General features: G+C 45.0%; 1 protein-coding gene across 8 annotated transcripts in view; it reads left to right on the forward strand.

Moving 5' to 3' along the window:
- The first annotated feature begins 1,590 nt into the window (after positions 1-1,590).
- CLASRP (CLK4 associating serine/arginine rich protein) overlaps positions 1,591-12,067 on the forward strand; it is a 531,120-nt gene continuing 520,643 nt past the window's right edge. For 6 of the 8 annotated variants that reach the window (XR_003859212.1, XR_003859213.1, XR_003859215.1 and 3 more), the window contains exon 1: positions 1,591-1,708. The gene's annotated coding sequence lies outside the window, so the exon portion shown is untranslated. The remainder of the gene's footprint in view (positions 1,709-12,067) is intronic. The other 2 variants (XM_029620008.1, XM_029620009.1) reach the window with 2 other exon arrangements.

A 12,067-nucleotide genomic window follows, 5' to 3' on the forward strand; every position in this document is an offset into this window, starting at 1 on the left:
ATTCCAGCAGCACTTTGCGTTCTCCAGCTTCTTTCTCAACCGATTTTAAATGCATATCCAAATCTTTAACTGTATTAGTAATGGAATTTACTTGAACTGAGATATTTGAATTCAGGACATGTACTGCTTGCCAAATCTCTAAAGTAAATAACTGAGGTCTTACCAGTTCCAATAGTCGAAAAGATGTATAATCAGCTGAGCTCTCATCGGCCTGCTGCGGGGCAGCTCTAGCAGAAACCTCTCCCGCTTCCCCAAAGCTCTGTCGTAGGGCTGAAAGGCTTTCCTCCAGCATCAGGGGCTCTGGCTGAGACTCTCCAAGGGTGCTCATGTTCGGGGTGATGTAGTTACTCCGGGAAGGGGCTCACTGTCCAGAACTCTGGACAGTGAGCCCCTTGTTGCATGGCTGGTAGGAGCATCTTTCAGCGGGGTTAACGGGTGGAGACCTCTCCTCCCAGGATAGTGATGTTAGTAACTCTGGGACGTGTTTGGGCTCTTCTTCCCCCCGAACTCTGGACAGTGAGCCCCTTCCCGGAGTAACTACATCACGCCGAACATGAGCGTCCATTGGTCCCACCACAGGAAGGAGAGGGAGAGCTTCTGAGGCCAAACACTCTCTTGCCCTTCGATTACGCGCCGAATGCGGCATTGCTAGGAGAAAAAGTAAGCAGAAAGAGAGATGCTCCTGTCCGTTTCACTAAAACGCCATCTTGGACCCCGGAAGTCAAGGTTTTTGCCTCTGAGGCCTGATTAAGCCTCCAAAAAAGTCTTCCTGAAGATTAAGGGATAGGGATGTGCAGGGGAAAAAATTTGTTTTTGTTATTCAGTTCATTTTCAGGAGGTACTTTTTCCATGAATTTCGGTTTGTGGATTGCTTGATTCGTTTCATTTGTGTGAAAAAAATGAATCAAGAGGCCAAAAAACAAAATCAAAGCCTCCCTCCCTCTTGGAAAGCGGGCAAGGCTAGAATCCCCCTGGGCCTCCACTTACCCTCCATTCCACTCCCCAGTCTCTACCCTCCCTCCACCCTCTCCCTCCCTTCACACTCCCCTCCCCCACACCTCCTCCTTCCATCTTCTCCTACCTTCCCCCTCCCCTCTCCCACCTTTCCCCTCTCTCCTGACCTCTCCCTCTCCTCCCATCTTCCCCCTCCCACCTTTCCCCTCTCTCCTGACCTCTCCCTCTCCTCCCATCTTCCCCCTCCCCTCCCCATTTCTCCTCTTTCCACTCCTCTCAGCCCACGACCAGCTCCCTCACACTCATTCCTCCTCCTCCAGGTATCTCTTCTTTTTGATTGTTGCCAAAAGAGTGCTTCGCTCCCTTCAGCGTTCAAACCTATCCTGCTGCAAAAAAATCTTCTGTGGTCAGCAGACACTGTTTACATGCCATGCCTCCCTGCCCCCGACGTGCTCCTCTGACTACTGGACAGGCCTCATCGGCAGCAGCAGCAGCCAATCACAGGGACAGCTGGACACAAGTCCCACCCACCAAGTCCAAAAAAATACGATTGACAGTAAAAAACGCCCAATAACAAGCAACTGGCGAATTGAAAAAAAAAAAAAAGCGAATCGCTAGAAAAAAAAGCCCAAATAAGCAAAGTTGGCAAGCCCAGGAAGTGCCCGTGATAGCGATCACGTGATCAGTCCTCTTTCCGTTTCCTGTGGGGGAGGGGCTGCCTAGGTATGCAGAAGTCCTGCTGGCGTTTCTTCAGGTAAAAATAACAAATGATTGTACAGGGCTAATCCTCGACGCTCCCGCTCATCTAAGGGAAAAAACCCACGAATTAACTTCTCCAGGGCTCCGAAAAGATATGCATTCCTTGTAGGAAGAGCTCCTTCGTGCGTCTGGCCTTACCTCCTCGTCCCTGAGTAGGTGTAACCACTACTCCACCCCCATTCATTTCCTTTTTGCGGACCCTCCCCTGCATGTAACCTTCTCTTAACGTAGCGTGGCCTTCTTTTCCTCTTTCCATTTCACAGCTGTTCTCTTGTCCTAGCCCTAACTCAATTTAATCTTTTTCCTTTTTGTTTTATTCTGTTTGTCGTAATGAGCTAACGTGTAAAACTACCTTCCCTTACTTATTGAGATCTAGCATTTAAAACTGACCCGTCTGCATCTTGTAATTTCAAATCCACTTTTCATCTATTGTAATCCGTTTAAAAAAGGCCATACAGCCACGAAAGACAGAGTAAAGTCAAGGTTTAAATAAAATTGAGCATCTTTCGTGCTGAGCCCCTTCACCTGTGCCTTTCCTTTACCGTATCGCCATCCTTAATTTCTGGTAGTTGACCTTATCCTCTATCTACGGCCATCATCAGTTCCCACTCCCAACGATTTGTTTTCATCCTGTTGATTCTGGAGTGGTTAAACTATTGCCCAGGTAGTGGATGAAAATGCCTTGAGTTCTGGCCTGTGGGGGTCTCTACTTTGCTGGCCCAAGCACCCCTCAGGTTCTGGCAGGCAGTGGAGGGCTACCAGCTGGGAATGAGGGATCTGCCAGTATGTACAGGTGTGCTGTGCTTAGCTTCCACTGCCACCTTTTGCCAAAACATACTCTTTGCAGTGTAAAGCTCTGGCAGTGTGGCATGATTGCAGCGGCTGCTGTCACAGCAGGGGTAGAGCTTGAGCAGCTGTGGTAGTCCCAAGAAGGCAGAAGCTCAAGTAGTGATAACAGTTGCTTTGTGTAAATCCTGAAGTGAAAATTCCTCCAGAGCTGCAGAAGAAGCAGGTGCCTCATCTCTAGCCCATTGCTAATCAAGTGAGTGTCTGAAGCTGACTGGAGGAGCGGGTTGACTGTTTGAAACTGGCATGCTGAAGGGTCAATGACTGGCAGACTGGGTGGGGTGGGGGAGAAGGGGATGCCTCGGTGAGAGAGGGAGGCTGGTGGATATGAGGGGGTGAGCCATAATAAATTGAAAGTAAGGGTCTGATTTAGTGAAAGCCTTAGTAAAACAGACCTTAAAGGAAACAACAAAACATTACATAAGTGCCATGCTAGGTCAGACCAAGGTCTGTCGAACCCAACATTCTGTCTCCAAAGATGGAAAGTCTGGGTCACAAGCATCTGGTTGAGCCCCAGTAATTGATCTATTTCTTGTATCTTACTCCCAGGGAATAGAACTTGCTTTCCCAAGTCTACCTGGCTAAAATCTGTTTATGGACTTTGACCAAACCTCTTTTGAACCCCACTATGCTAATTTCTTCCTTCTGGGACAATGGATTTCATAAATTATGTGCTGAGTGAAAAAAAAAACTTCTGTGATTTGTTTTAAATCTGCTGGTTGCTAGTTTCATGGTGTGTGTGCTAGTTCTAGTGTTTAACAGCTTTTTTATACTGACATTAAAGTACATTATCATATCGGTTTACATAATAACAAAAGGTGGAAAGTACAAATAACAGGGGGTGGACAACCAATAGGAGGCTCAATAACAGAGAAACCTCATAAACAAAAGTATGAAGGAAACAGGATAGAAGGTAACAAGGTTAACTAATGTACAAATATGTTATATTAAATATTACAAGGTTACTCTTTTTACAGGTTTACATGTGGTTCTAAAGGGATTACATGAATTACAGGGGGTTTTACAGAGATTACATAGGGTTTTAAAGGATGAATAGTTTACAGGATTAAACAGGGAGGACTGCTAGATACTAGCAGTGGAGGGCAGAGCGACTGGGTTGTCTGAAAGGATAAATTTACCATTCCCCATTTACCTGTTCCATTCCATTTATGATTTTATAAATTTCATTCATTCTCCTTCTTGTCTCTTTTCCAGGCTAAAGAGCCCTAATCTGTTCACCTTTCTCCATAAGGGAGCATTTCACCCTTTATCATATTTGTCCCCCTTTCTCTGTATCCTTTCTATGTCCACTGTCAATTTTGAAATGGGGCATCAAAACTGGACACAGTATTAAAGGTGCAGTCAAACCATGGATTTATTCAAAGGCATTATGATATTCTCAGTTTTGTTTTCTATTCTTTTCCAAATAATTCCTATTTGCCTTTGTGACCACATGCTGTATTGTCACAACTAACAGTGTTTTATTGTCTGCACACACTGACTCTTTGAATCTCCTCAGGCCTCTGTCAGGGGTTCCTCAGACCCTCACTGGCACCCCATCCCAGTCAAGTTCTCCAGTGTTTACCCATTCTTGCCATAATTTCTATTCTTCTCCTGATTCCTACTGCTGACCCTCATCCACTACCCTCACCCCAAACCCTTTCCCAGCCTCCCCATATTAGTCTTGTCTTCCCTAACATCTCCCTCGCTCTCACCTCCTCTTCTGCTGCCCACGCTAAGCCCTCTCTCAAATTCCCACACTATACCTTTTCTGTCACATCTCCTTTCCCAGTTCCCACCCCACACTAATCTTTTATTTTCCAACCCCTCTTTTGACCTTGCCCGATTCCTCATGAACCCCACTCTGACTGCTCTCCTCAACCTCTAAGTACTCTTAATGCCCTCAACTAATCCTCCAAATTTGTCTCCCACACTAGTCCTTCTTTCAACCTATTCACCCACCCTCCACTAATTCGGTCCTACCCTAATCCTACTCTTGACTCTCATCATATTAATCATTTCTTACTTTAACCCAGTCTCATTTTCCTTCATTTCTGTCAAACCCCATCCTCAACTCTCTCATCCTGTCACCTCTTCTGCCCACCACCCCATTCTAGCATCTGACTTGTGTAAACAGCAGTATCTTGCAGTTAAGCATTTTTCCATCGATAAGCAGGATGAATTAGCCATGATCTGTGTGGGTGATGTTATCCGGCATTACTGAATGGATCTGTCTCTCCAAGCTAGTAGAGCATGTGTGGTAGTTCCTGCATGGGTGTTGCCTCAGATCCTCCTCAGTCTGTTTTTGATTGTTTTTCACATGGAAAGTCTGTCTCTCTTCAGAATTTTTCACTAAACTAAAAATTTTCAAAACCTCGCTATTTCCAGTGACTTACAACAGCACTTTTCAGTTCTACTTAGCCTTTGGCTTAAAAAAAAAAAAAAGAATAATGTTTTAGATGTTGCCTTGAAATTTCTCGAACATGGCTGCTAGGAAAATCATTAGTGGCTTCAAGTCTTGGTATCCTGTGGCCAAAATCATGTCCATAACAGATGGCCATGAGCAATGTTACATCTATCTAGGTATGATGTGGGCCTAGTCTAACTGTGTGGCTTGTGGTAGAATGTCCATGTGCTCTCAATAGTCCTGAGTGGCAAAGAATGCAAGCCTTTGGCCTCAAAAGCAAGAGCACGTCTGCTTCCATAAATCGTGATTCCTCTAGTTCTTCTCGGAGCCACCATAGTAAATCTTCATTTATTTATTTATTTAATTTATCGAGTTTTATATACCGTCATTCGAGTTTGCCATCTCATTGGTTTACAAAGTTTCAATGTTTAACAGAGTGTTCAAAAGATTCGTGCGAGTGTTAACATAGTTATTGTGGGCGTTAAACGTAGTTCGGATATCGGGCTATACATGTTATATTACGTGCTTACATTGGTTCCACGTGGTTACATATTGCAGGTAGGGAGGGAAGTAGTAAAAGATAGTCATTGGGTGTTTTGGTAGGCTATGGTGAACATCCATGTTTTTAGTTCTTTTTTGAAGGTTTTTAAATTTTGTTGTGTTCTAAGTTCGGTTGTGAGGGTGTTCCAGAGTTCAGGACTTCCTAGGGATGTGGCTCTTTTCCAAGTTGAGGTAAGTTGTTTGTATCGAGTAGGAGGAATTTTTAAGAGACCTTTGTTTGTTGAGCGGAGGTTAAGAACATAAGAAAATGCCATACTGGGTCAGACCAAGGGTCCATCAAGCCCAGCATCCTGTTTCCAACAGTGGCCAATCCAGGCCAAAAGAACCTGGCAAGTACCCAAAAACTAAGTCTATTTCTGTTTCGGTTTGGTGAGTGGAGTTTTATTGATGTACATAGCCAGTTTGTTTGCTTTTCGTATATTTTGTGTAATATGGACAGAATTTTGTAGTCCATTCGGAATTTTATTGGGAGCCAGTGTAGTGATATCAGAGTTGGAGTAATGTGGTCATGTTTTTTAGTTCCAGTGAGTATTCTGGCTGCTGTATTTTGAAGGACTTTGAATGGTCGGATGCTGGTGAGAGGTAAGTTTAATAGCAGGGTGTTGCAGTAGTCCAGGTTGGAGAAGATGAGTAGTTGAAGGACTGTTCTGAAGTCGTTTGGGGAGAGGAAAGGTTTTAGATGTTTTACGGTTATGAGTTTGTGATATCTGTCTTTGATTTTAGCAGTGATGTGTTTCTTGAAGGATAGTTCGTTGTCAATTATGACTCATAGTTTGCGGGCATGAGTGACAGGTGAGATTGCCACCTTTTGGTTTATTATGTTGAGTGATAGTAGTTGAGGAGAGTTTGTTTTTTCTATCCATTATAATTATTTCTGTCTTATCAATGTTAAAGATGAGTTTCATGTTCGTAAGTAGTTGCTTTATTTTTGTGAGATAAGTGGCTGTCTTTTTGTAGGTATCTTCCAGAGTGTCGTGTATTGGGATTAGTATTTGGATATCATCCGCATATATGAAGTGGGTCAGTTTGAGGTTTGTTAGGAAGTGGCATATCGGGAGAAGATAAATGTTGAAGAGTGTCGCAGATAGAGCAGAGCCTTGGGGAACTCTGGTGTCAGTTTATTTTCTTTGAGAGGGTGTCATTGATTTGACACCTGGTAGGTTCTTTGTGATAAATAGGATGAGAACCATTGTAGGGTTTTTTTCATTTGCACCAATTTCGGGGCAAATTTCCACAGCTTCCTCTCACTGTGATGACCCAGACGAGAACCCCCAGGTATGTAGAGTGCTAAGTGTCCTTGCTCAACAGGATGTGATGGAGCATTGAGCAAAGAGTGTACCCTTCAAAGATGTGTTGAAGATATCAAAACCATCGATGCATGGAGTATGGTGTGCACAGTGCATTGGACCAGCCGGCACATGGCGCATCAGAGTACCCAATGCAGACCAAATTGGCTCAAGGTGCATTGAAGCTGTCAGAATTGAGCCTCAAAAAAACCAGTGCACAAAGCATTGGAGCAATTACATATTTATTAACCACTCCATCAATCGAGGCAATTTACAAATTAAAACATTCATAATACATAAAAAAAAAATTACATACCACATATAAATTATATGCATTCAATGCAGGAGGAGTCTGGAATCCTTCAAATTAGCTCAGATGAGGCACCGTATATATCTCCACAGTCTTATCTCTCTACCACTTCATGGTGCTCAAACCTGTTTAGCAGCTGGTATCACTTTCTGTCTTACTAGTGCGCCCAGGTGAGCGCTATGCCCATGAAGTACTGAGAGCAGCTTTATCTACTCATCTCTATGCAGTCTATGGCACCTCTATACTAGATGATTCACTCCGGCTCCCACCTCCATCACCAGAGTCCTGCCAGTGTCCCAGAGCTTACATCTGTAGAACCAGAACCAATTTGTTCCATTATTCCTAGCTTCAAATCCACCTCCATGAGGAGGATGAGAGCCTGTGCTGGTTTCCAAAGAAGATGCATCTCCATTGACACCAGCCCAGAGGTTACAACAGGTAGTGGAATAGATCACAGACATTATTTGCAATTTCTTCTCCTTCATTCCAGACCCAGAGCAATCCTTCCAGCCACCTCTGCGGACTTATCTGCCAGTTTATCCCTTCCTGCCCTTCTCGCCACAGAGAATAATGTCAGCTGTTCCACCATTGCCAGCTTTCTCATCCTCAGGACACTTAATGGGTCCTCCACCCATTTCAGCTCCCGGATTGCAGAGTCCTCCAGACTTGCCTTGTCTGTCTAGTGTCCCATCTACAGGGGAGTCCCCAGGCAGCTCCACCTGTATTCCTTCTGATTTCCCTCCAGGCCCATTAGCCTATATATATCTTGCCACCAAAAGACATTACTTACACTAAATGGTGCAAATAACACTACATAGAGTGCAGACAATAACAGCTGCTCAATTATACATTCATATATACATATAGATTCAGACTTTATGTTCCAAGTCACAAGGGTTCAAGAGATCTGATGGTGCTGCCATCTCTGGGGTATGTGTTGATGATCTAATCAATTTTTTGCTTTGCCTGTTATACTATTATATAAGAAATCCTATCAAGAGAAGTCTAATTCTAGCAGATGCATATGGTGGGAATAAGCAAACTGCTTGAAGCAGGAGGGAGGGTCTTCCTGGTGCCACAGTTAAGCACATTGGACCTTTGTTCTTGAGCACAGTCCTAATCAGCATCTGCGAGATGCCTCCCTTATGCTCTAGACATTAGCAAATAGACCTGTTAAACCCTGCAACAATTATTTGAGGGATGTGCAAACAAAGTAATTATGCAAGCAGTGAGGTATATTCAAGCAGTAATTAGGTGGGGGATCAGACGTCTGGAACAGGTCTGTGCGCCTGCACATGTGCAAATTAACAGGCCGATACAATAAGGGCGCGTAAGAAAAAGTGCGGCAGTGCCGCACAGTTCGGATCACATACCGCTCGATATAGTATTTAAATGGCATGCAAATGTAAGCCGCGTCCATGAAGCGCAATCCATTTTACTGTATAGAGCGCTATACAGCACCCTATACAGTATCCTGGGTGCACTGGTACCTGTCATTTCAAATGACATTTGAAATCACAGGTACCAGGAAGTGGATGGTTCTCCTACGCTCGGGCATCGGGGATTGCCAGTCCTCTCTCTCTCTCTCCCCCCCCCTCCCCCTCCCGAAGCAAGGCGCAGGGCGAAAATCGACTCGACATGTTATTAAAGCAAATAGAAATTGTAACCTGAGCGCCCGGATGGGCATCCGAGGTCACGGCGTGCGCTCATGCGCCTTTGCTGTTTGAGCGCCCAAATTGGATGTGCGTTCATGCATCTCCCCTCCTCTCGAGGCGCCCACCGCGGCTCCCCTGCCTCCCGGGGGCAGCTGGCTGCGAAAGCGGCTTCCAGCAGCCCCGCCGGCGAAGGTGCATGAACGCACGTCCAATTTGGGTACTCAAGCAGCGAAGGCGCATGAGCGCATGCCGTGACCTCGGACATCCATCCGGGCACTCGGGTCTGCTGCGGCTGGCGTGCGTAACACTATGATTTTGTATGGCACAAACATAAAGAACACAATTGCTGAACACATAGATAGGCATAGTTTAATAGAACAAAGCCAACATGGAAGGCTTGCCTCACCAAGAGGCAAGCCTTCCATGTTTTTTGAGGGCATAAATATGTGAGCCAGTTTATCTGGATTTCCAGAAAGCATTTGACAAAGTCCCTCATGAGAGACTTCTTAGAAAATTAAAATGTCATGGGATAGGGACAGATCCTGTTTTGGATTGCTAACTGGTTAAAAGAAAACAAAATGAAGACTTCTGATGATGTCAGCCAAGTGGCAGCGCGGAGAGCGAGCTCTGCGGCCCCCCCCCCCCCTCCACGAATCGCTTAGAAAACCCTGTCAAACTGCGGCGTTTAAAAAAAAAAAAATTTGGTGCAGGAAAGCTCCCCAATTGCTCTGGCCCCGCAGGAAGTAAGGGGGCAGGCAGGTAATGCGGCAACGAAGCACCCAAAACCACGCTGCCAGATGACCTTGAGTATCTAAGATGGCCGCCGCAACGGAGAGCCCCAAGCTGCTAGCCACCATCTCAGATGAAGTGATCCAGTAAATTACATGCAGTGTGACTGCAGCGTTGGAGGTAGCCTGTTAAAAATTCAAATCTCCATGGATATGGATGGCATTAGGGACACTTTAGAGGGGCAATCTAAACGTCTGGAGGGAGTGGAACCGGTGCTCTCAGAGCATGGAGACCGGCTTGTGGAGTCCGAATGCCGCATGGCTGAGCTACAGGCTCGACAAAAAGAACTTATGGATAAATTAGAAGCTCAAGAGAACAGGAGCCGCAGAAACAACGTTAAAATAATCGGGCTACCTGAATCTGTAAAAGAGGATGAGCTGCTGAATTTTGTGGAATCTTGGCTTCCTAAACACACAGGGCTGCCGCTGCCGGGAGATCAACTATGCTGTGAGCGAGTATACCGCTTAGGTCCGCCACGGGAGCCTCACAGTAGGCCCAGGCTGGTCATGGCACGCATCCTTAATTGGGCGCATAAAGTACAGATGCTAAGAGCCTTTTGCCGAACGACTTCAGTGGAATATCAGGGGCAAAAGATTCTAATCTTCGATGATTTTTCAGCAAACACAGCAGCCCTAAGGAAGGAGATGTCGCCGGCTTGTTCTGAGCTTCATAAGCGAGGAATCCGTTTTGCTGCTCTTTATCCTGCAAAATTGCGCTTCCATCATGATAATAGCTGTTTCTTCACACAAAAGCTGAAGCCACAACCTTCATTGCAACGCTGCAAAATCCTGGAGTGGCATAGCTTTATTATCACTAGGATCCTAATGGTCGGTGCCCTTTTGACTTGCTTATATAGGGGAAAAGGGGCCTCATACGTTTCTGCTTCCATTATATGCTGAGGTTCAGAAGACAACCTATTCGCAATATTGAACGTTGTGCGTAAGCTCGAGCTATAACAGGAGCACTGACTGTTCATTGATATATTGTTTAAGTTAAACTTGGAGAATTCCCAGATCTGTTATGTTAATGCCTATAGAGTATTTGGTAGAAATGTTAGACGGGTACAATATAATCAACTTTATGGAAAAGATCTTCAGGAGGAGGGGGGCTAGAAGAGGGTTCCCCTGACACCTGATAGCGAGTGAGCGGGCGACGGGAACCCTGTGCCTCTTGGAGTCTGTAAGTATGTTTGTATGGATGTGGATGTATGTGTTGAATATGTGGATGCGTGAAGGGGAAAAGATGCTACAGGGGGAAAATGCAAGGGGAAAAGATATAAGGGAAAGAGACCAGGGAATTATTTATTTGCCTATGAATGTTTATTTATTTATTTATTTAACACTTTTTTATACCGACCTTCATAGTAATAACCATATCGGATCGGTTTACATAAAACAAGGGTATAACTGAAGCAATAAATAAAAGTAATTAACAAGAGAGGTGAATAAGGCAAAGTTACATTTAACAAGGAGTAAAAACTTGGGAAGCTTAAAAGCTGGAAGAAAGGTAAAGGCAGGAGGTAATTAAAACATAATACAAATGTTCTGGGTACTGGGGTCATGGCTGGGAGGCCCCAGAATCCTTTGTTTTGTAGATAGGCTCCTGGGAGGGGTCCCTTTGCTTATACAAATAACCCTTAACATTGATGGAATTCATTTGCCGATTTAAGAAGAAAAAATTTAGCTGTGTTTCAACATACAAAGTCGCAAGTGGTATTCCTTCAGGGGACACACTTAAATGATGTAGAACATGGAAGATTGAAAAGGGAATGGGTAGGGCAGTGCATGTTCTCTTCATTCTTATTGCAAAAGAGAGGAGTAGCTATTATTATTCATAAACAGCTGCCCTTTCAGCTTATCCGCATATATCATGATAAGGAAGGGAGATATATAGTTGCTGTGGGGACTCTTTAACCAGCAGCGAGTAGCTTTCTGCAATGTATATGCGACAAACATCTACTCATAAATTTTTCTCTCACTTACAGGCCGATACAGTACAGTGCGCTCCGAGCGCACTGTTAACCTGCCCTTGGACGCATGTTTTCCCTTACCCCTTATTCAGTAAGGGGCGGAAAACGCGCGTCCAACCTGCGGCACCTATAAGCGCCCTCAACATGCAAATGCATGTTGATGGCCCTATTAGGTATGCCCGCACGATACAGAAAGTAAAATGTGCGGCCAAGCCGCACATTTTACTTTAAGAAATTAGCGCCTACCGGCTAGTTTCTGCCGGCACCGGGAAAGTGCACAGAAAAGCAGTAAAAACTGCTTTTCTGTGCACTCTCCGACTTAATATCATGGCGATATTAAGTCAGAGGTCCCGAAGAGTAGAAAAAGTAAAAAAAATTTTAAATGGGCCAGCGGCTGTTGGGCCGAAAACCAGACGCTCAGTTTTGCCGGCGTCCGGTTTCCGAGCCTGTGGCTGTCAGCAGGCTCGACAACCGACGCCGGCAAAATTGAGCGTCGGCTGTCAAACCCACTGACAGCCGCCGCTCCGGGTC

This window comes from Rhinatrema bivittatum, chromosome 11, assembly GCF_901001135.1.
Source record: "Rhinatrema bivittatum chromosome 11, aRhiBiv1.1, whole genome shotgun sequence".
Lineage (NCBI taxonomy): Eukaryota > Metazoa > Chordata > Amphibia > Gymnophiona > Rhinatrematidae > Rhinatrema > Rhinatrema bivittatum.